Genomic DNA, 22,906 nt, shown 5'->3' with positions numbered 1-22,906 from the left:
GAATGACAACATTTGCAAAAGTCAGTCAGTCTGGCACAGTTGGGCACTTACCGAAGGGTGCAGCTCTCAGCTTTCATTCAGGAATAAGTTTTATATAGCGAGGCTTACCTGCAAAGAAAACAAAGAAAACATTAGACTTACTCTAGATAAGAATGAATGTAAGAAATGCTCCAGAGAACACGCGACTTGGCATCAAGTATGGCTTAGATCGCATTTAACTTAAATATTCACTTGAGAGGCCAACTTCAGCTAACCAAATTAGAATTGATGACCTTTCCTTCAAGGCTGCCAGCCAAAAGAGCATGAAAATCGGCTTAGCAGCAATCATATACACATATGTATATGAATATATACATTTATACCTCTGTGTGTGTGTGTGTGTACACACAATGTGTCAACACCTTTTTTTGTCTGCCACGCCCTGTAATCTTCCAGTCCACTAACACTGTTTACACACACACTCGCACTCGCACACACACGCACACATTTACATATGCATGTGATTTGCTTTTTTGGCGCATGTCTTTGCTTTTAGGGCTGAGCATATTTTGTTTAAGCATATTTTGTAGCAGGAGCTGTCAGGTAGGCCAAAACGCACAAGCAATAACGCGCTGAGTAGAAAAAAATCTATATTCATAAGCAGTAAGAGACGGGGGAGAGAGAGGGAGCTGCTTTGAAATTATGTGTTCGACGCATCAGTTCAACAAAAATAAAGCAATATTTTTGGCTTGATGCAAACATCCATTCACAATCACACACACCCAGTGGCACATACACTAGCACACAGCTCTTGGCAACAATTTTGGGCAACCCTTCTATCCCGGCAGTGGCAATTTGTGCCCCAAAATGTAGGCAGCGCAAAAAGGTTGCCATCGATAAGACGGCTACGGATTGCTGCTGCCTCAAGGGCTGCCGGCACGCACAGGTGGGCCGGAGCGTAAAAGTCTAGCGACTGTCATAATTTGACACATGCCCGGCAACACACACACCCCTACACACACACACACGCGCGTACCCACACATGCACGCACAGCGGTTATGTGAGGCGTTAAACAGGCTGCCAGATTCGAATTCAGATTCAGTGGCTGATTCAATCGCTCGTTCAGTGCGTCAGGCATTCAGAACACACATACACACTTACACACACACACACAGACTATTCCCCCATACAAACCCGCCCGATCTTGCCTTAACTTTAGCCTACGCTTTGAGCAGGTATTGACGCAATTTATGTCCGCTCAGTTTGTCATTCATTTTATCTCTCTATACCCTGCACAGGAAATGTATATTGCATGAATATACCAGCCTAAGCCACATCAAGCCGATTTAGACACAGGCTAAAGCCAATGCACGTATTTGTTATATAGCATTTTGGCTGAAAATATTTATACATATATTATAGAACATTTTGAGTATAAGCTGCAAAGCTATCGAGTATAGCTCCACCTGATAGTTTCATGTACCGATATACCGATACCGATTGTTCGTTTTATTTATTAAAGATAGTGATGTGAATCGATATATCATATTAAACAAATATAATCGATGAGACGAATTAAGCTCAACAAAAATTTGCATCAAAAAAAAAAAAAAAAAAATCATTAAATTTATTCCCATATGCTAAGTATAAAGCAATAAATATAATAATTAACTATTTTCTTCCCTATTTGCATATATATATCTATTAAGTATAGATTCCATCAACGAGAATCAAGGTGTATTAACACTAGAAAGTCTTCTAGTAAAAAAGCTCTCTCTCAATACTCTTTGACCCATGTATAAATCGATATAAATTTCTGCTAGGGTATCTCTCATTCAATCACTGCCCTGATGGCACACACACACACACTAAGAGGGTTCTTTTGCTTTTGTGCCTGCCGATTTGTGTGTTATTTTCAGGTTCATTTAGCGTTCAATGCTTGTAAAGAAATTTTAATTTTATGGCCAGGTGCCAACAGCGGGCAGGCCGAAAAAGCCAGTTGGCACCGAGAGCTTAACCAGCAAGCCGAAAACCAGAATTTTAGAAAGAATTATGCGCGCTTCACTGACAACCGAGCTGAGAGTTTAAGCCCAGAGTGGAGGAGTTTGGGCCGGGCCTACAGCAGTTGTCATGCTCATGGGCCTATAGAGGCGAAGGCAGAGCAAATTGCACGCATAATCGAATCGAGGCGACGCTTGAGCCTGACATTGCAGCATGGGTGGGCGCGGCACATGTGGTTGGGTGGGTTTGCTGCGGTTAAGTTCTCGCGTTAAGTTGACAAATTATTTTGGTAAATGTTTGCGTAATGCACGATAATAATATTTCGGCGAAAAGTCTCGACTGAACGGCATTCGATTCGGCTCGATTAGATTTGTTTTGGTTTGTAAGCTGCGGCAACTGCGGTTCTTGTTCGCGTGCTGCCGCAAATCCTCCTGCTCGCGTGTTCGGCGTGAGCTCTTGTGGCTGTGGCGGAGTGTGTGGGCCGTGGGCTTAACTAGAGCAAGGGTGGGGCAGCCCTGAGCCTGGCACCACAATTAATTAGCTGGGGCTCATATTGAATATTAATTACACATGCCACGCCCACCCGAAAGTTCCGCCCTCCCATTGAGGAGGGCCACTGACAGCAGCGGCCAAAACAAACACTCGACTGCAAAAACACTTGCGGGACCGGCGCTTGAGACGGGCCAGTTTTGGGGCCAAACACACTTGACGGCCTGCACGTCCACTCGACTTTGTGGTGTAATTAACACCTGGCCAGTGGTAGTGGCTGGCTAGTGGGTGAGTGGGTGGCTCGGGCGGCCGGTGGTGTGTGTGCCAAGTGGTAGCCAATTAGCTAAACGGCCGATGGCGGTAGGCTTCATTAGCATTACAGCCAGCAGCTGAATCGGTTGACAATCGAGTGAGCCCAGGCCTGGGCTGACTTTCCACAAGCTAAAAACAAAACGAGAAACGACAAAAAAAAAGAAACTTTCAGCCGCTTTGGCTGCAAGTAGCCATGACCGTGACACATGCTGCACAGTGCTGGGGCATTGTCTGTGCAGAGCCCGTATCAGAAAGCAACAACAACAACAACGAAACACTTTCTAATGAACTTTTCGACAAGAGCTACAGTTCTACCGCAAATCTAAATACAAATACATAAATCCAGACAAAGCAGGTGAATTACGTGTCCATAGACCATAAACACCGCCACCACAGAAACACACAGAGAGAGGGAGAGCGAAATAATGAGCGGGAGAGACAGAGAGAGAGAGAGAGAGAGAGAGCGAGAGAGAGAACAATGGCGAAAACTGTTAGCCAGCCATGACGACTATCGGGCGAAAATGAACCAAACTCGTTGCGCTGAAACAACTCAAATTTTCCGTAGCTGCGGCAAACTTTAGCCAAGCCTCAGCGTCATTTCGCACAGGCCGAACATTAATGGGAATCGCACACTTTGCTGATTATGGCTCTGGTGCAGCTAGGTTAAAGACCAAAAAATTAATAGTTGTATAAAAAATGTATTTCAATTAAAATCAAAACATATTTTGAGCAACTCACGTTAATCCGTGTATGATTAGGAGCAGCAAAAAATAAAAAAAATTGGAAAGCTCTTGAAACATGATTTGAGCAGAGCCAATTTAAAAGTTGAATTTCGATTAATGAACTTTGGAAGCTATTAAAATTGAATTATTATTAATATTACAATTCTCCGCGCTGAATCTCTTTGTCTTCGAAACTCTACTTCCTAGTTTCCTCTTTGGACAATTGGCAATTATGAATAGGTCTATAGTAAAAAAAATCCATTTCTTAATATTCATAAGACGAGATTAAGGTGCATTTCTTAGAAAACTTGAAAATAAATTACTCATAATAAGAACATCCAATTTGATCACACAATTTGATGAACAGATTACATTGGAAAATAAAATAAAATAAATAAACGAATACGAAATATATATAAATATTTTTACAATTGCACAAAAAAAAAAAAAAAAAAAAAAAAAAAACAACAACAAGAACGTTGCAGTCGTTACCGACTGCGGAATACTCATTCACATCCCATTAGCAATTTAGTAGTTAAGTTTCGCTCTAATACTGTAGAAAATAAAGTTTTACCCGATTTGCCACGCCCCAACTGGGCGTAGACACCTCATTTTTGGTCAGTTCTTAGAACGTGATAACAGTACCCTAACTGCAAAGTTTGAATGCTTACCCTCAAAAAATGTGAAAATTACAGGGTATTTTTCGATATGCCACGCCCCCAAGGAGGCGTAAAAATTTTTCGATAGAGGAGGTTACTGGTAACTTAACTATCTAAATTTGAAGCTTCTAGCTATTATACTTTAGGAGATATCAACTTTTGCGGTTTGCGGACATATATCCGACAAAAATTTTTGGTCTTGGGTGATCAGCCCGAGTATATATATAAAATTTGAAGTCTCTGGCATCAATAGTGTCCAAAATACAGCAGAATTTAAAAAAAATCACTATATCTTCAGGTCCGATTTGCCGCGCCCCTAATTGACGTAGACTTATAATTTTGTCTTTAGACTTTATAGAATCATAACATTAGCTGACGTGCAAATTTTCAGCGCCCTAGCCGATTTGCCACCCCCCAATGGGGGCCGCCATAGCTCGAGATCTTGAGTGGTCGACGCAGACCTACATACCAAATTACAGCTTTCCAGCTCTTCAACAAACATGATTTCTGGTATATCGGACAATGCATTTTCCAAATTGTTACGCCCCTAGTGGGCGGATCGGGAAAATTTTAAAGTCTCTAGCTTCAATAGCACCTAAATAGATTGCGTTCATACAGACAGACGGACGGACAGCAAGACGAACATTGCACAAAACCAATATACTAATTCACTTTCGTGAATGAATATAACAAAAATGAAAAACAAAAAAACTTAAGCTTCAAATAAGAGTATAATTTTTCATAGAGCTATCTTTTACAATGAAATGATTCCCTATTATATGTATACTTTTTGGAAACTTCAAGTAATTACTTATCATATCATGGAAAATGCAGTCAGTGGTCCTTCTCAACATTATTAGAACGCACAGGAAAACTATATAATTTAATGTAAATAAAATTTTATGAATTGGCAAACATTTTACTTAAATGCAGAATAAATTAAACAAACGAACTGTAAGGAAATAATTACAATATATTGACTGTCTATCGTTACAAGTATATTTCAAAAAATCACGAACAAACTTATGAGTTGTCCAGTTGACTAAAAAGAAGCTAGTTCTGTTGTTATTTGGAGATGTTGAGCTTTAACGTGCGGAGAGCAATGCAGGATGGAATGAAAAGTATTTGCATAAAAACAATTTGCATAATGTGTTTCTTGATTATGTTAATTTAGTCTCTTGGCTGCTTTCAGATTCACTTGAAACTGTATCGATGTAATAAATATAAATTAAATGACCTGCTTTGCAATGTAAATAATTATTGTTTGCTTGCAATAATAGTCAAGTCCTCAAATAACAAACGAACTTTCTCAAAACTGTGACCCATAAATTGCCCCATTAAATTATTAAACATTCTCCAAGCATTAAATAAATGATGAGAACATTCTGAATGCCTTCGGCCAGCCAGCAAACTGATTGGGATAAATCACAGTGATGGGCCTTGAAATGCAATACACTGCATCATTTGCCAATTATGGCCAGACAGAGTAGGAAAACCAACAAGCCAATTTCACGAGCAGCCCCGAGGCAGGCACAGCTCGCATAGCAGGCCAAACCGGCAGGTAAGCAGAAGGGCGGGCACGCACCTTGGCCGAGCAGGAGGCAAGGTCAGACGTTGTTGTTCTTGTTGCTGTTGCTTATGGCCACCCGCAGCTCTGGTCAAGAAGAAGGAGACGGGACTCTGTTTCTCTCTCTCTCTCACTCTCATTGTCGGCTGAGTGTTGAATTGAGAATTGGCCATTATTGGCGCACGTCTGGCATTAATTATATATGAACGCGACTCGCGGTGCTATGAATATAAACATTTCGTTAACTGTTTATTAGACAGCCAATTACCAGTTGCTCGGCAATCGGGCGGCAGGCAAAGGTGACTCATGTGTCGCCATCTACCTGAGCCTGCAACTGGTTTTTATTGCGGTGCGTGGCAATATTAAAGTTGCATTAGCCAAGCGCGCCCCGTCTGCGGCATGCAACACGTCTGCCGGTTGCCTGCGAACTAATCAGAGCTGGACGCTCTTATCGCACATATTGTCATTGTTGTGCTCCGCTGAAGGTATTTACCGTGGCTGTGGCTGTGGCTGTGGCAGTGCCTGTGGCATTGGCTCTTGCTGCCACTCATTTCCGATGCACGTGTGCGCGGCGAGGCGTAAAATGTAAAAAGCAAACGCTGCGTCCGCATATTGAAACTGTGATAGCTTCATAAGCCACCAAGGGGCAAGCTATGGAACCTGTTGGAATGTTATTTAAAACACACACACACACACACACACACAGTGAGAGACAGAGAGGCAAACATCGACTGCTGCGAATCAGTTTACTGCTGAGCCAGCAACCACCCGCACCCGCACCCACTGAACTCACTATATATGTATGTCTGAAGCTGAAACGAGTCGCAGCGTTCCCAGAGGGCCAACAATTAAAAGTATTCATTCAGCAACAAACAAAACTAATAAAGCACATTGCCAGCATCAGCATCGCTGGCCGGGGTCCATCTGCACCACCAACACCAACTCCACTGCCACCACCAGCACTCTTCGACTCTCAGCTTACACTGCGCACCGCTGAGTCTTTGTTTTGCTTATGACAGAGCAGGAAATGAGTCAAAGCAGCGAGCTGGGATCCAAAATGAAATTCATTTGTGTTTACACAAACAATGCTCGATGCTTGGAAGGCTTTTTGTAATTTCGCACTTCATTTAGCGTTAAATTAACAACAACAGAAACAACAACAGCAACAGCAATAAAACGAGAGGCTTACCAAAAATTCTAAAATTCTTCAACTCTTCCAGTTGGCATTTGGCCAATAGAGCACGAAATATCCATAAAAATTGAGTCAGCGACGAGACACGAAGCCCCATTTAATCACAACCAAGCGTGGATGCAACCAGAGACGGCGATCGCGACGCGGCAGCAGCAGCAGCAGCCGCTACAACAACTGTGCGTGCTGTGGCATAAATAAGAATCGGAGAAGCAGAAGAAGAAGAAGAAGAGGAACGGGCAGAAGTAGCTGCAGCCGGTGATGCGCTTCAGTGCAGCAGAACGAACCAAAACGAAACGAAACGAAACGAAACAAAATTCAACAAAACTTGCAATCAGCTTTTCGTGACAAAGCTAACAAAAAAGCTAACAACGCAAAGGCGACACACTCTATCTCTCTCTCGCTCATCATAAATAAGAAGCTTATATACCAGAAGAAGAGATACCCTGTTGGTAATTATAGAACGGACTTAGGAACATTGGAATAGTGATATTATTCACGGTCGATTAAATCAGTTAGTGAATATTTCTTATTTGATATGTATCGATAGTCATGTAAATACTTGAATATGTATATGTATTTATTTAGTATTTTATATGTATTTTTAGATGTTAGTATGTAGATAGTATTTAGTATTTAGATAGTATGTTCTTGAACTTTTAATAAATATATATTTCTTATCGAGCTAAAGTCGCAACTGTCCAGAAGTACCAAATCGATCATGCACATTTATCATTTATGTTGTTTATAACTGTCATAGCAATTATGGCTCTGCTTTATAATGCATTTCTAATAGGTTTTTGGTTATTTTAAAGTGAGTAGATTTTTTAAAACCACTTTTAATTTTCTGAGCTCATCTGATAAATACTCTCGTCTTACTAGATATGATCTAAAAATGCCATAGTGTGGCGGTCAGAGAAATTTCTATTGCAAAATGTATAATAATTTTAAGCCTCTTGACTTGTACCTACATACGGCATTTGTGTGTATTTTATGAACTGAATTATTCAAGCAGTAAGAATTATTATAATTCAACAACAAAATTATTCGGCATAGAGAACATATAAAATGCACAAAAACAAATAACAAATGCTCGTAATTTTTAAATTAGTGTGCTATAAATTCTACAAAGCTGTAAAACTTGTATACACAATATGCAGGAGACGCGTTCATCATGCACTTTGCATGTAATTTGAATACCAGTCAATATGCACAGGGTATATCAACAGCAAGAGCAATAACAACAACAAGAACATTGAAGTTAAATAATAATAAATGCGCAGTCGCAACACCAATCACTAAATGTGAAGGCCAAAGACTAAACGCGTCTGCCTCTGCCTCTACCCCTGCCTCTGACGCTTCTCCTGCCTCTGCCGTTATCTCTGCCTCTGCCTCTGTGGCAGCTGCGGCAGTGGCAACAAAGTGGCCGCTGGGTCAGTGAATGCTAACGATGCGACGGCAGCGCATTTAATGCACAGATTTCTTGGCTATGCACATAAAATTGAATGGAATAAAGAGTTGCCCATTGTTAGAGCGCGTCTCTGGCCGGCGGCAGATTGAAAATTGTTGCAGCGAATGTTGCTGCTGCTGTTGTTGCTGCTGATGTTGCTGCTGCTGCTGCTGCCGGCCAGGCAGCCTTTCATAATCGCAAATTGATGCGCCAGCAACGTCTTCGTCGCTGCGCAGTGGAGCGTGGGAGCGCTTCGAGGCGAGCGCATGTGGCAGCAGTATTGGCAAACATTGACTAGACTGGTTTTAGGGGGCAGCTGCGATAAAGTGGAGCCAGCGCGGCAAGCGGCGCAAGCGGGCGCCCATCTCAGTTATTGGCTAATGCCAAAGCCATGTATTGGCCAGCTGTGTGCACCCGCCTGCCTTGATAACCGCGAAAGGACAAAGCCAATGTGCATACCTGTTAAGTTCGATTTAGTTATAAAGGATAAGTATAAGAAAGTTAGCAGTCATAAGTATGTTGGATATCCTTATGTAGTATAAGTATAAGTATAAGTATAAGTATAAGTATAAGTATAAGTATAAGTATAAGTATAAGTATAAGTATAAGTATAAGTATAAGTATAAGTATAAGTATAAGTATAAGTATAAGTATAAGTATAAGTATAAGTATAAGTATAAGTAAGTATAAGTATAAGTATAAGTATAAGTATAAGTATAAGTATAAGTATAAGTATAAGTATAAGTATAAGTATAAGTATAAGTATAAGTATAAGTATAAGTTATAAGTATAAGTATAAGTATAAGTATAAGTATAAAGTATAAGTATAAGTATAAGTATAAGTATAAGTATAAGTATAAGTATAAGTATAAGTATAAGTATAAGTATAAGTATAAGTATAGATAAGTATAAGTATAAGTATAAGTAAGTATAAGTATAAGTATAAGTATAAGTATAAGTATAAGTATAAGTATAAGTATAAGTATAAGTATAAGTATAAGTATAAGTATAAGTATAAGTATAAGTATAAGTATAAGTATAAGTATAAGTATAAGTATAAGTATAAGTATAAGTATAAGTATAAGTATAAGTATAAGTATAAGTATAAGTATAAGTATAAGTATAAGTATAAGTATAAGTATAAGTATAAGTATAAGTATAAGTATAAGTATAAGTATAAGTATAAGTATAAGTATAAGTATAAGTATAAGTATAAGTATAAGTATAAGTATAAGTATAAGTATAAGTATAAGTATAAGTATAAGTATAAGTATAAGTATAAGTCTAAGTATAAGTATAAGTATAAGTATAAGTATAAGTATAAGTATAAGTATAAGTATAAGTATAAGTATAAGTATAAGTATAAGTATAAGTATAAGTATAAGTATAAGTATAAGTATAAGTATAAGTATAAGTAAGTATAAGTATAAGTATAAGTATAAGTATAAGTATAAGTATAAGTATAAGTATAAGTATAAGTATAAGTATAAGTATAAGTATAAGTATAAGTATAGTAAGTATAAGTATAAGTATAAGTATAAGTATAAGTATAAGTATAAGTATAAGTATAAGTCTAAGTCTAAGTCTAAGTCTAAGTATAAGTATAAGTATAAGTATAAGTATAAGTATAAGTATAAGTATAAGTATAAGTATAAGTATAAGTATAAGTATAAGTATAAGTATAAGTATAAGTATAAGTATAAGTATAAGTATAAGTATAAGTATAAGTATATAGGGTATTTGTGAGTCTGGTATTTCTATCTGGGGCATTCTCACATTTGTTATTTATGACATTTTTGCTTTCGCTTTCGCTTCGCTACGTTTGGCTCCCGTCACTGATATTTTCACGAATTGATTTCTTATTAATTTTACATTTGCAGCTCGTTGGCTTTCATGGGCAGCCGCCTTTTGCTGTGCCCCGCCCACCTAGAACTATGTGGATGCCACGGCTAGCTGCCTCCATTTGTCGGCTTTTGTTTTGGCTGCTGTTGTTGCTGCTTTCTTCATGGGCTGCGCTCATTGCGATGCCGCCCTCGCCTTCTGCTCACCCTTGGAGCCATTGTCTTAAGTTGACCATTTGTATACAATTTTGGAATGCTTTGTGTCGCCTCACGCTTATCTGCGCTGGCTACAGTAGAGAAAAAAAAATGAAAATCCCATCGAATCGCGTATAGAAACTGTGTGCAGGACGCGTTATCCTGGCCCGCTGCGATCTCCAACTGTCGCCGCATTTGTGGGCTCATTTATTTTCATTTGCTTTGTCATAACAATTTTTTCTTTGGTCTGACTGGAATGGTGGGTGGGTGAGGAGTGTGGGGAGAGAGCGGGGCCATTTATTGTGTTTATGTGGGCCGCAATATTTGGGCCGTTATATTCGAATTTGTTTCTGCTGGCTACTTAATGCAATTGCCGCAAATTTGATTTGGCCATAAAATGCCGAACTCGAAACAAAAACAACACAAAGACGAAATCAAATTAACATAATTGGCACAAATTTGTGATCCCTCTTGCGACACTTGAATTCAAGATGAATTTTGCCTCCCAGATTCCAGACTCGAGTCCCGGGACTCCATAAGAATGACAAATCTTTCGCATGTGAATCATTTGCGCTACCCCATCAGCCGAGCGCTCGAAATAAACTTAAGCGGCTTTAGCATTCACAGCAGCAGCCACGACAACACCTTTGTGCCATCGCCAATGAGTGGTATCCATCGGCTGTCGATGCTCGTTGGCACCTTTAATGAAAAGAGAGAGAAGGGAGCGAGAGAGAGAGGGAGCGGCAGAGGGTTGCCATGGATGCTGCCACAAACGAGTCAATTGTTATGCTTCGCATTTGTATACAAAACGAAACGAGACGAAACGACATAAAAGGAAAGGCAAACGTAAGCAGCTTAAGGGGCAAGCGGCCGGCCGGTGTGGAGCGGGAGGTGAGTTTGGTGCGGGGCCGAGGGCATGCAACAATGATAATAACGTTAAATAACGGCCAACAACAAGTAATGACAATTGAAGATTTACGACCGCCAAAAGTGAAGCCAAAGAAAACAACATTTTTTCGGCTCTGCGCCGCACGAAGTGGTATGTGAGGCAGGCTCATTACAAGTTGCACGCTGCACACTGCACGCTGCACACTGCACACTGCACGAAAAGTGCATTTGCAACAACAACAAAAATTACTAATTAGATTGGCAGCCAGAGATGTTGACTTGTTGGCTGCTCAGCGCATGCAACGTACAACTAGCAGGAGGAGAAGCAGCAGCAACGGCAGCAGCAGCAGCAGCAGCTCTCGAGATGAGTTGCCACAAAATGTTGCAAACTGTGTCAATGTCTGTGAACTGGAACTGGAGCGTTGAAATGCCGAGCTTCGAGCTTCGCTTGTGCCACATGCTGCTGCTGCTGCTGGCTTTGCGATTATTGTTTTTGGCCTGCTTCTTCTTCTGTTGCTGCTGCTGCTGCTTGTGCTTCTTCTTCGCTGTTGTTGTTGTATAATTTACACGGCCAGACCAATTTACAGCGAAAGATGCCGAGAGGAAGGGCCCTGAAATCGTGCCGGGCCAACTTCAGCTATATGTAGTCTCTGTTACCTCTTCTTCATGCCAGCGATTTGCAGGTGGGCGTGAGCCACTAAATTGCCCATGCAAGCAGTGAACGTGTGCCTGTACACACACAGGCCATCTGTGCGTGTGTGTGTTTGTGTACACCTGCTCAGCTGCACGATGCATCCAAGCACATCTGCGCAATCGTCGCCCCCATCTTCAACTGCTGCATCCTCATTTGCCCGCCAATGAAGTTGGAAGTTTAAGACCTCATTGACACCAATTTGAACGCCCCAACTACCACCAAAAGGCACCCCTTAAGCATGGAAAAATTGCGATTTGCAGAAAAGATTTCACAGTGAAGAAAAATTGTAGCAAAACCGTGAATTTATATACACATTTTTATATGAATTTATTTATAATGACAGAGTAGTTGATTCGCATTGGAGATTACAGTTCCTGGCATAGATACCTTATATGATACCTATATATGGTATTCGAGTCTATTAGATTAGATTTCTAGCTAACTAGTTAACTAACTTCTCGGATATATTTACAAGTTGTATAAAATATATATAAATATAATCAAAATTAATTGACTAATGATAAAAAATTTAATAATTTAATACTAAATTCGTATGAGACGAAACAATTAGTTTTCAGGTCTAATTCAAATTTACATATATTTTTAGAAATATGTGCATTATGGGAACTAATTTACATCCAATAGACTACATACACATAGAAAGTTTAGCCTGACTCTGAGTCGGTGAATATCCGATAAGTAAATGGAAACTAAAACATTAACAATTTTAAATTGTAGCCAATGAGTATTAAGTTCGATTCGATTGAAACCAAAGCATTCACAATTTCAGTTGTAAACAATAAGCAATAAAGAATATTAAATAAATTGTAAGCGGATTAGATATTGTACATTATTTTGTTTGTTCACAGTTGTTTACAAATTTATTCACACTTTTAAGTTAAACGCATTTAGAATTTTAATGAGTGAGGAACTAATAGTAATTAATAATCATTTCTTATACAAATATTTGATATCCTATCGACCCCCTTTTAAAAAATTGACATTGTAAAATCGGTCAAGCGTTCAGTTACTTAATATATAGCCACCTTGCGGTTAGCAAGGATTGAATAAAGTATTTGAAATTGTAAGTATTTATCTGTGTTGCCCTTACTCATCCATACATCCATGCCCATATAATATCCCTCACGTATATCCATGGCCCTATCTACCTGTAATTGCCGTAGCCACAACAATTGCCTTTTATATGGACTGCGATTCCGTTCGTTGCGCGTAATAGCTAATTGCAACAAAGAGGCAAGGAGAAAGTGTTTGTCATTGCGTAGATCGTTTTGGTTAATGGGTGAAGACGACACCGTTTGCTGGGCAGGCAAGACCAAAACGAACAGCAAAAGCAAAACCCAAACCGAAACCGAAAGCAAACCCAAGCGGCAGAGCAAGAGCAAGAGCGAGCGCAACCTTCGACTCGTGAGGCGGACAAAAACGCATTAAAACCCAATCAGAGTGACTTGGTATCTGAGCCATCAGCTAATGAGACTTTGACTGCGAGCAACTGAGCCGACGCCCCGTCGCCTCTGGGCTGATGGCTGTTTAGTTTTCGATTTGGCAGCCACACACAAGCACACACACACACACATTCAGACAGAGAGAAAGAGAGAGAGAGAGAGAGAGAGAGAGAGAGAGAGGGAGAGAGTCAAATAACAAAAGAAGAAGAGGAAAAACTATGGCTGCCCGTCTGGCCGACAAACTGTCAACGTATGTCAAATGGGAGATACATTTGACAGGCAACGCAGCCAAACAGACGCGCTCAATTAAAGCCGCCAAACGAGCCTGGTCAGGCAGAGAAAAGGGGTCACGGGGCAGTAGAGGGGTGGAAGGGGTCTTGGTGCCCAAATAAAAGAGAAAAAATCAATCAATTAGTGCAAATTAGTGCGGCAGCAAGTGGCGGCTAAAAGCATGCAGCTCATTGGATTCGTATACCCTGTAAATTATAGCTACGGCTATAGCATATCTTCTACGGAACTATATTTGAAATATATGATTACATGTGGATATGAAGCAGAGTATGAATCATGAATATTATGTAGTGAGAAGCTGCTCTTTTAATACGCGCAGACTTCAAGTGGTTTCATTTCCTTATAAGACTTTAAAATTGAATATATAGAAAAACATCATATCAATTAGTGTAGAAAACTGTTACAGAGTATCAAAAAGTCTTTAGAAATCCCTCAAATTTGTTTTTTTATTTTTTTTTTTCATTGTTTCCATTGTAAGTAAATTATTTGGCTTTTTAGCCAAAAGTGGCTTATTGTGGTGCGGCATTTTGATATGGGTTTTCAATTTGCGGCTAATGAATTTTTGAGTAGAAATTCATAAGACGTTTGACTCGCATTTGATTGCCGCTCAAACAACGAGCAACGAAGCTAACGACTTAATCTTAAGTGGATTTCGCTCTTTGCTTTGTGCCTCGAAGGTTCAGTGAACCCCCCGACCGTCCGCCGTTTAGATTAACGGTACTCGAATTCTATTAGTGCATTTCAAGTGCAGCTAATGTCGCCTAATTGCAGCTGGTGCTGCTACTCCTGCTGCTGCCGCTACTGTTGCTCCCTCACACCCACACACACGCACACACACACACACACACACACACATTTGTGGGCAATAATAGCAGCTAATGTTGCCACTCGTAAAATCATGCGCTTATCTGAGCTGGAGCTGCATTGGAACTGAGTGCATTCGACCAAATTACGAGAGGGCCTATGGAAAATGATATGCACTGGCAGAAGGCAAGGCATCAATTTCAAATATATTTCTGTTTATGCTTACAAATGAGCTTGAATGGAAATATTGCAGTCTAACTGCCAGACGGCCAGACTGCAACAGCTAACAGACCAAATACCCTGTATACTTGTGTGCAAGAATTCGAATAGAAAGGAAAAAATTTTTAAAAAATTAAAAGTAATAAAAAAAGATAAATATAGTTATTCGTAATAATCTCATACTGATTACATTGAAAGTAAATTAGCTACAATGAATTGTGATCTACACCCTGAGGAGACCCGAAATATTGCTCGATTTTCTTTTTGTTTCTAAACAGGGTCTAAGCTGATTAATTTGAGGAAATTAAGAGAAAAAAGGTAAAGATATTTAAAATGAGACAGAAATGATAGATTCATTAGTAAACATCTATTAACAAGACTTTTGTTTTAAAGAAATTCATATGTACATATATAGAGAAAAACAAAATCAATTAACTAAAAAAAAAATTTCAGCTTTGGCATTCATTTGTCAGATAGACTGAGCTTAAGCTTTATCGTAAATTCTTTCTGTCTGATAAATAAATCTACAACTTTTTAGAATAATAATTTTAAGATTTTAGTTTTATCAACTTATATAGAGATAATGCTCATAAACTAATGAAAGATATCTTTTAATATATCGATAATCTATTATAAAGTCTATAAGTATGTAATCTGTAAATATTTATGTTGCACTTATGTTATATGTTATGTACGTTTATATATATTCCCAATACTTGGCTTTTATAACATGAATGTATTGTTCACACATTAGTGTATATTGTGCTGAGCATATGGCAGTCAATCATCGCAGATTTCTCATTTCTCTCATTGAAATATTTACATTGTTGGCATCAGAATGAAAATGATTTGTGGATATTCGAATCGAATCGTGGGCACCCATTTAATTTTCAGCCCCCGTTGGGGCCCTTCAAGTGGCAAGTGCACAGAGGTAAGAATTTCATTCGCTTCGACATCGGCGAAGTGGAATCGCCAGACCGAAAAGTTAAATAAGCGCAGAGCCGATTAACAGTCTAATGCAAGTCTGTGTGCTGAGTGCAGTTCGCGTTTAGACAACTTATGCACTCATTGGGTGACTGACATTCGAGCCCTTTTAAAGACGTGTAACTGAAGCGTTTTCCACGAAAAACAAAGGAAAAGTCAACTGCTGCGTGTGAATGTTGAATGAGGGCAGTTCTCGGAAAATGTTTATACTAAATGCATTCTAGGGAAAGTAAACTAAGTCAATTGATTGAATTGATTTCGCAGAAGCACACACACACACATACATGCAGATGATTTAATGTGTGTTGGTGGGGGCGTCAAGTGTTCAAGGACTTTAGTGCCCACCCACACACACACACAGTGAGGTCCACTCTCAGCTGCATGAATTATTCCAGTTAATTGAGAACGCACCAGCCCCCTCAGCACCTACTTTGCTGCTGGCAATGAGGGCGTGTCCCGTGCGCATTTCCGTTTCCGGCTTTGACAACGACGGGGCTAGCAGCAACGGCAACTGCAGCTGCAGCAACGGTGCGCTATGCCTCACCACTTGCCTAATTCTAGGCTAATATTCAAATTATATTTCACATTCTCACATGCATGGCATGCATTTCTGCCGAGGGTGGCTTGCCCCAGCTCCATTTGATCTGCCACTGGCCTGTTGCCGCAACAGACTTGCTATTGCTGCGCAGCTATTTGTTGTTGTAGGTTGCCTCATCACTGGCCGGGTGGGGCGGCATGTGGCATGTGGCATGTAGGTATCTACGTTTATCTGTGGAGGGTTGGCTAACAAATACAAATTGTGTTTTTATATATATATGTATGTATATGTAAGTATTTACGTAGCTGCAAACGGAACGCAACGTTCTGCTTGGCTTACCTCAACGAGCAACAGCAACAACAACGACAACTAACAACAACGAGAACAACAAGCAACGTGTTGTATAAATTCATAAACGGCCGAGTTTAACGAACTACGTTTTGGGCTATGTGTTTTTGTTTTTTTCTCTTTTTTTTCGAGCCTTGCAATCCAATTTGGCGATCTCCATTCGCCTTTGCATGCTTCTCTGCACAGCGTTTGCATTGTTTTATTTATATTATTTTAGCTCGTTTTTCATTCTTTTTTGTTATTTTTTCATTCAGCATTTGCCAACTGAAGACGCTAACAAAAAACAGCAACAAGAAGTAGAAACTGAAATCGAAATTGAATTGGAAGTTTGCAGCAAACAATTTTGAAAGAATTTTTAATTCAATTAAGAATTTACACTTTCGACTCTCTTTTCAACAACTTTCAACTTCGCATTTCAATGCCGCCGCAAACTCCGGCGCAATGAAGCCATGAATGGGCCCTAAATAGAATTATACGGTTATTATCGTTGCTTGAATATGGAAGTGAATCAAAATGAGTCGAATTTCTGTATAAAAATGAATTTGAATTTGATTCAATTAGAAAACAAGCTGAAATTCCTGTTAAATAAATAATATAAACAGAATAATATAAAAGATAGTAGCTATAGCTGACTGAGATATGTCTATCGGGGCCAATGCGTAACCTAGACTGATCCCATCTTCCCTTTTCTTCTGCCATACACACACATATATATTTAACTGGGCTGCGAAAGTATATTTAATAATAATCAACTTATTGCGAAATTAATGTTGTTGGAATCATTTATCTGCATATTTATTTATCAGTCTACCCTATCTACATATGTATCAATTTATAATTTTATCAAAACCTAAATAAATAATATGTAACATGCTACACAAAAAATTCCTTTAAATTTCAGCTGTGGCACACGTCTGGATATATTTTTCTTTTACATGCTCTTACTCCCTCTCTCCCTGAATTTTACTTGTATAGAAATCGTGTATTATTTATCACATTTAACAGAATGTATCACTTTACACAAACCAAATCTGCTAACTACAAATAAACACGTGTGAGTGCTCTAGTAGAGACTGCTCGACTAGGAGATGCCCTAAGCTGTGCAAAGAACTGCTGTACTAATAATGATGATATTCCCTTTATGCATGCATATCAAACATACATAATTACGTAACTCACTGAAAATCGGAAGTCTCTTGGTCTAACAGTACATAAATTATGCATAATAATCAAAGTATCGACTATTATCGATACCCGGCGAATGGGATGAGTTATCAAACAAACAAATAAAAAGAAAGAAAACTTGTAAGCATTTCTAGCATTTACAGTTTTGGAGATTCGGCAGGTTGACATGACTTTATCCTATTCACTAATATATATACTCTATCTACCACGCTTACTACTGAATACTACTGAATGTTACATGCACTTCCACAAAACCATTCCAGCTTGATTTCAAATTTGTAATGGATTCAGGGAATACTGGAATGTGCAACGAAATGTAATATATGTTGTAAATACAGTAACTAAAACTGAAAGTTTACTGATCAAAACAGACCTTCTTGCTAAGAAACACAATATGTATTACAAAATGAAAACATAATATCCAACACAAACTAAATAAAGGGAGAAGAGTGTTCTATAGGCAGCTAATCCAAAGGTGGAATAAATTCAGAAGGCTTTAATGAAAACGTTGCAAGCAAATGCAAACTAAATGCCTTTTTGCCTAATACCTTGCCTGGCTCCACGCTTACCCCAGGCTCTGCTATACCTACATACATTTATCCTTACACATATATTTATATATATTCGAATGTGAGAAATAAAACCGATTTTCTAACGGCGCTGCAACATTCTTCTTATTTACGAGCCACGTAGCCATAAAACGCATACATAAATTTCCTTGGAGCCAAAACCAAAAAAAAAAAAAAATAGCAAAAGCGAAGCTTTTGATGGGGAACCAAAGTCGAAGTTGGAGGCATAAAGCATATATGAATGCAAGTCTGCTGGGCCCGAAAGGAATAAAGAAATTGATATAAATGTTTGTGCAAACAGCGAGGTTGCTGATGTATGAGTGTGTGTGTGTGTGTGTGAGTATAAATGGATGTGAGTGAGTGTAAGTGTGAGTGCAGGCAGTGTGCGTGCGTGGGTGTGATAGATAGAATTATGCGAAATGTGCGCAAATTTGTAGAAATCACTGAGAAAAGTGTCGTCAGCGCCAGCAGCTATTCGGATGAATGACTCTTTTATGATTCAAAAATGTGATACGATATCACAAAACGGGAAAAAAAACTTTATGTTCAATTTAAAATCACGCACTTAACTCTAAGCCAGACGCTAAGCCACTCTCAAGATAATGTGAACCCATTAAATTGCATGTGGAATATTGAATACCATTTAGCAAATCCTTTCATCCAGCGCAGGTCATATGGTACTGTGAATACCCTGCGATGAACAAAAGATGCAACCAATCACGAGGAGCACAAATGTTCTCCTTTCTCGAAACGCTCTAAACTAAATATCACTAAGCTGTTATATGTAGTATTATGATCTGATTGGCAATAGAGATTGACATGATTTGACTTATCAACTCATCTCTAATCAGAGCAGCATCATATGGCTTCCTCTTCTAGCCAATCTTCATTTCATACCAACATCGAAGAATACTCTGCAAGGGTCAATATGCAGATATTGCCTTATCAACTCATCTCTAATCGGATCAATGTATATCTTCTCCTTCTTCTAGCCTATTTAAATTATCGCACCTTGCCAATAGAAAATTTATATTGGTGTGAACGTGAGACACTCAAAATTGTCAGCAATTATCGATTATTTCAATACCACTAGGCTAATATAGTAATACGCTGATCATCAACAGCTATGTCAGATATTGCCTTATCAACTCTAATCGGATCAATATATGTATTCTTCTTCATCTAGTCAATTTTGATTTCATATCATGGTCAGAGCATCCTCTGCAAGAGTCTCAAAACTTTGTTTAGACAGGAAAGTGCAGCTCCTTTCGTAGCTCCGAGCTAAAAGCAAACTTTTGGCCAACTAAATTTCATCTGCTCCATGGAGCAAAACACACAGCTTTCCAGTTGTTATAGACGAGTTCTCCTTGCCCCCCTCCTGCTGCTCCTCCCTCTGCTGCTGTTGGCCTGGGAGATGGCAAAAACAATTTTCGATTATTACGTGCGCCCCGTGCTGGCGCTCTGAAGGGCTTTCACTTTACACTCACGGCAATAACCATTAATAAAAATGGCAGGCATTTAAAATTAAATGACTCCGTCGCACGAGCCTCGGCTAACTTTTTGAAGGACGTGGGCGGAGCGATGAAAACAAAAACTTTTAGGCAATTTCATTTGAAGTGGAGCAGCGGAATTTAAGACCATTTGCATATCAAAACAAAATGAAATCCAGCCTGCACAGCTGGCGGCGCCAATCGAAATACTCGTATTTCAGCTCCGGGCCCCTGTCTGGGGGCTCCTGCGCCTGTTTCGGAGCTTTTCGCGCCCGCCTCCTGCTGGCCGGGTGTTGGCGCAAAACAATTAGCGGAAAATTTCTTGAACGCGCCGCGCGATTTCAGTTAATTGCACATATTTTGGTTAGAGCTCCCATCCCAGCCGCCCCGTCAAAATATCTTTAACATGAATTTATAAACAATAAAATTCCAGCTTAATTAAATTTTATTGTGTGCAGTCAGCGCTGTCAATTTAGCCATATTTTCGTGCTGCTCCAAAACTTTTTCTCGTTTATTTGTTTGTTTTCAATTGACCCTATCAAATTAAGTGTTGAACAGTATTGTTACTTTAGCCATTCTATTGGACTGATTTAATCTGAAAGCCGGCATTCAATATGATGATTGCCGTTCCATATTTTAAATGCTTTTTTAATGAATATGACTTAAGCATTTTAATTTTTTCAGAATCTATAGGATCTGTTGTAGGATTTAAATTATAAAAAACCAGGAGCGTCGTCAATATGCCACAAAAATCTTGCAATATTTCTAAGCATTCCCTTGAATATATATTAACTTGGATCTGTTGTATGATTTAAATTAGAAGAACAGAGGAGCGTCATCAATATAGAACGAAGTCTTGTAATATATCTAAGCATCCTCTTAAATATATCTTGACTTGTATCACTTCCATGACGACTATTATAAATAAGAAATTATTAGGTCTTCACGATTACCAGCTATGCACATAATCATAATCACAATCAAAACAATTACATACTTTTCCGTTTAAAAAATATATATGTACTAATTTTTTTTGTAAGTTTCTTTTTCACAGTTTATTGGGTTTTATGTATCCTTTTCAGGGGTTTGGGCAGCTTGGGTAGCACTGATGGACAGACTTTAGGAAATTCTATTCTGTCAAATTTATGCGCAATTGATTGAAAACATGAAACGGCGGCTGTCGGCAAACGCTTTAGCGCCAGCTGCTCAGGACGTGGCTCTGGCTGGCCATCAGCGTCGGCAGGAGTCGGAGCAACCGTTTTTAAAAATAATTGTCCATAAATATAAGAGCGTCACATAAAAGAAGAGCGATCGGGCGCTTAATCCTTTACTACAGTTACATAAATTGGCCCAGGGCCTTGCTGCAAGGACTGAGCCAGAAAGTCCTTTTGCATTTTTATTGATATTCCTTTAAAATTATTGTGTTGATTTATTTATATATTTGATTTTCATATTTTGGCCTTTGGCACAAGCTTACAAGAGCTAACACACTTGCCACACACACTCACGCACACAGAGAAACAGGGACATAGTCTTATGAAATATGCATGCCACACTTATGAATGAACAAATTGTTGCAAGTACTAACCACAGAATCGCAGCTAGTTAATTTCCTTGCTGAATGCTTTCAATCAATTTAATTATTTTTTGTAATTATTTTCAAAGGTATTTTTTATTGTGTTTCACCGCGTGATTTATTTGGTTTTTGTTGCGAGTTTCGGTGGGACTGGCCCCATTGATTTGCCCGTTGGGGTAGGTTGATAGCTTGTTCCGTTTGCACTAGGTCTTGGCTACTGTTTCCACTGTTAACTTGGCGCGACTCTCGCGTACGCCGCAGCTCCGTACTAACCCGCACGAGATCCCAAAGTGAACTGAGTCGAACGCCAGCGCTCGACGTGCACGTTCTTAGTGGAACGTAACGAACGACAACGGGCGACTCATGCGGCCGACGCATAGGCTGAGCAGTCTGAGTGGGCGGCGGAACGTTTGGAATTGGCATCGAGGCTGCCACGGAACGAGCTCGAACATGTTCGAGCATGCAACATGTTGTGTTTACGTTTTTCACAACAATCCCCAGCGCCAGTCACTCGCACAACAAAAGCCGGTTTGAGCGTGTTGTTAAGGCCCGTGCTGCGGCAACATGAGTCTGCAACCTTTCAAGCAAATTGTCAGAGGCCAGTTTTATAGCATATGTCAAATGTATATTCAATATACACATATATTGCATGATTAGATGACAAATATATAATAATATATATATGATAAATTTCAGTGATTTAATTAATTGATGAAATAATCAAAATATTGTAGAGAGAAACAAAATTTATGCAATTTAGTCATTATTAAAATATTCACTAGTCTTTATATATTAATAAAATTCAGTATTTAAATTAATTGATAATATATATTTATAGTGAAATCTAAATAGCCATAATATGTAAAAGTCAAATTCATGTACAGTGGCTCCAACGCCAAATCGGACAAGACTATTTATTTATTTCAATAAGTATTTTCTTTAGCAGTAAGTTAAATTTTTACCGTTTTCACATTTTTTCTCAACTCTATTATGTATTAGCCCCCTAAAACAAAAAAAAAAATTTTTAATTTCAAATGGCAACATTTTTTTTATTTTAAAAAACTAACAACAAGTCCGATTTTGAGCTTCAACGCCAAATCGGACAAAAGAAAACTTTAATAAAAAATAAGAGAAAAACTTAATATTTAATATTTTGTTGCAAAACCTTTGTTTGCGACAACAGCCTGCAAGCGATTGGGAACTGATTTGACCAACTTTTTGCAGATCTCTGGCTCTATGGAGTCCCAAGCTGCAAGTAATCCCATTTTCAATTGGTCCAGATTGTTATACCGGTTTTGGTAAACTTTCCTCGCCAAAATTTCCCACAGATTTTCTATTACGTTTATATCCGGGCTCTGGGCAGGCGTTTGGATCAATTTGGGACAATTATGGATTAGCCAGAGCCTAGCTAGCATTGAAGTGTGCTTGGGGTCGTTGTCTTGATAGAAAGCA

At 39.0% G+C, this 22,906-nt stretch overlaps 1 protein-coding gene across 3 annotated transcripts in view; it reads right to left on the bottom strand.

Moving 5' to 3' along the window:
* The window catches only part of LOC108621872 (uncharacterized), a 151,776-nt gene extending 129,982 nt beyond the window's left edge, over window positions 1-21,794 (bottom strand). Inside the window, exons 1-2 of one of the 3 annotated variants that reach the window (XM_089462593.1) lie at window positions 21,467-21,792; window positions 52-108 (exon numbers count right to left, since the gene is read on the bottom strand). The gene's annotated coding sequence lies outside the window, so the exon portion shown is untranslated. Of the gene's footprint in view, window positions 1-51; window positions 109-21,466 lie in introns of all 3 variants that reach the window. The other 2 variants (XM_089462594.1, XM_089462595.1) reach the window with 2 other exon arrangements.
* Window positions 21,795-22,906: the final 1,112 nt, after the last annotated feature.

This window comes from Drosophila arizonae, chromosome 2, assembly GCF_054131065.1.
Source record: "Drosophila arizonae isolate 15081-1271.41 chromosome 2, UAZ_ARI_1.0, whole genome shotgun sequence".
In the NCBI taxonomy this organism is placed as follows: domain Eukaryota; kingdom Metazoa; phylum Arthropoda; class Insecta; order Diptera; family Drosophilidae; genus Drosophila; species Drosophila arizonae.
This window is presented reverse-complemented; position numbering and strand designations above follow the sequence as displayed.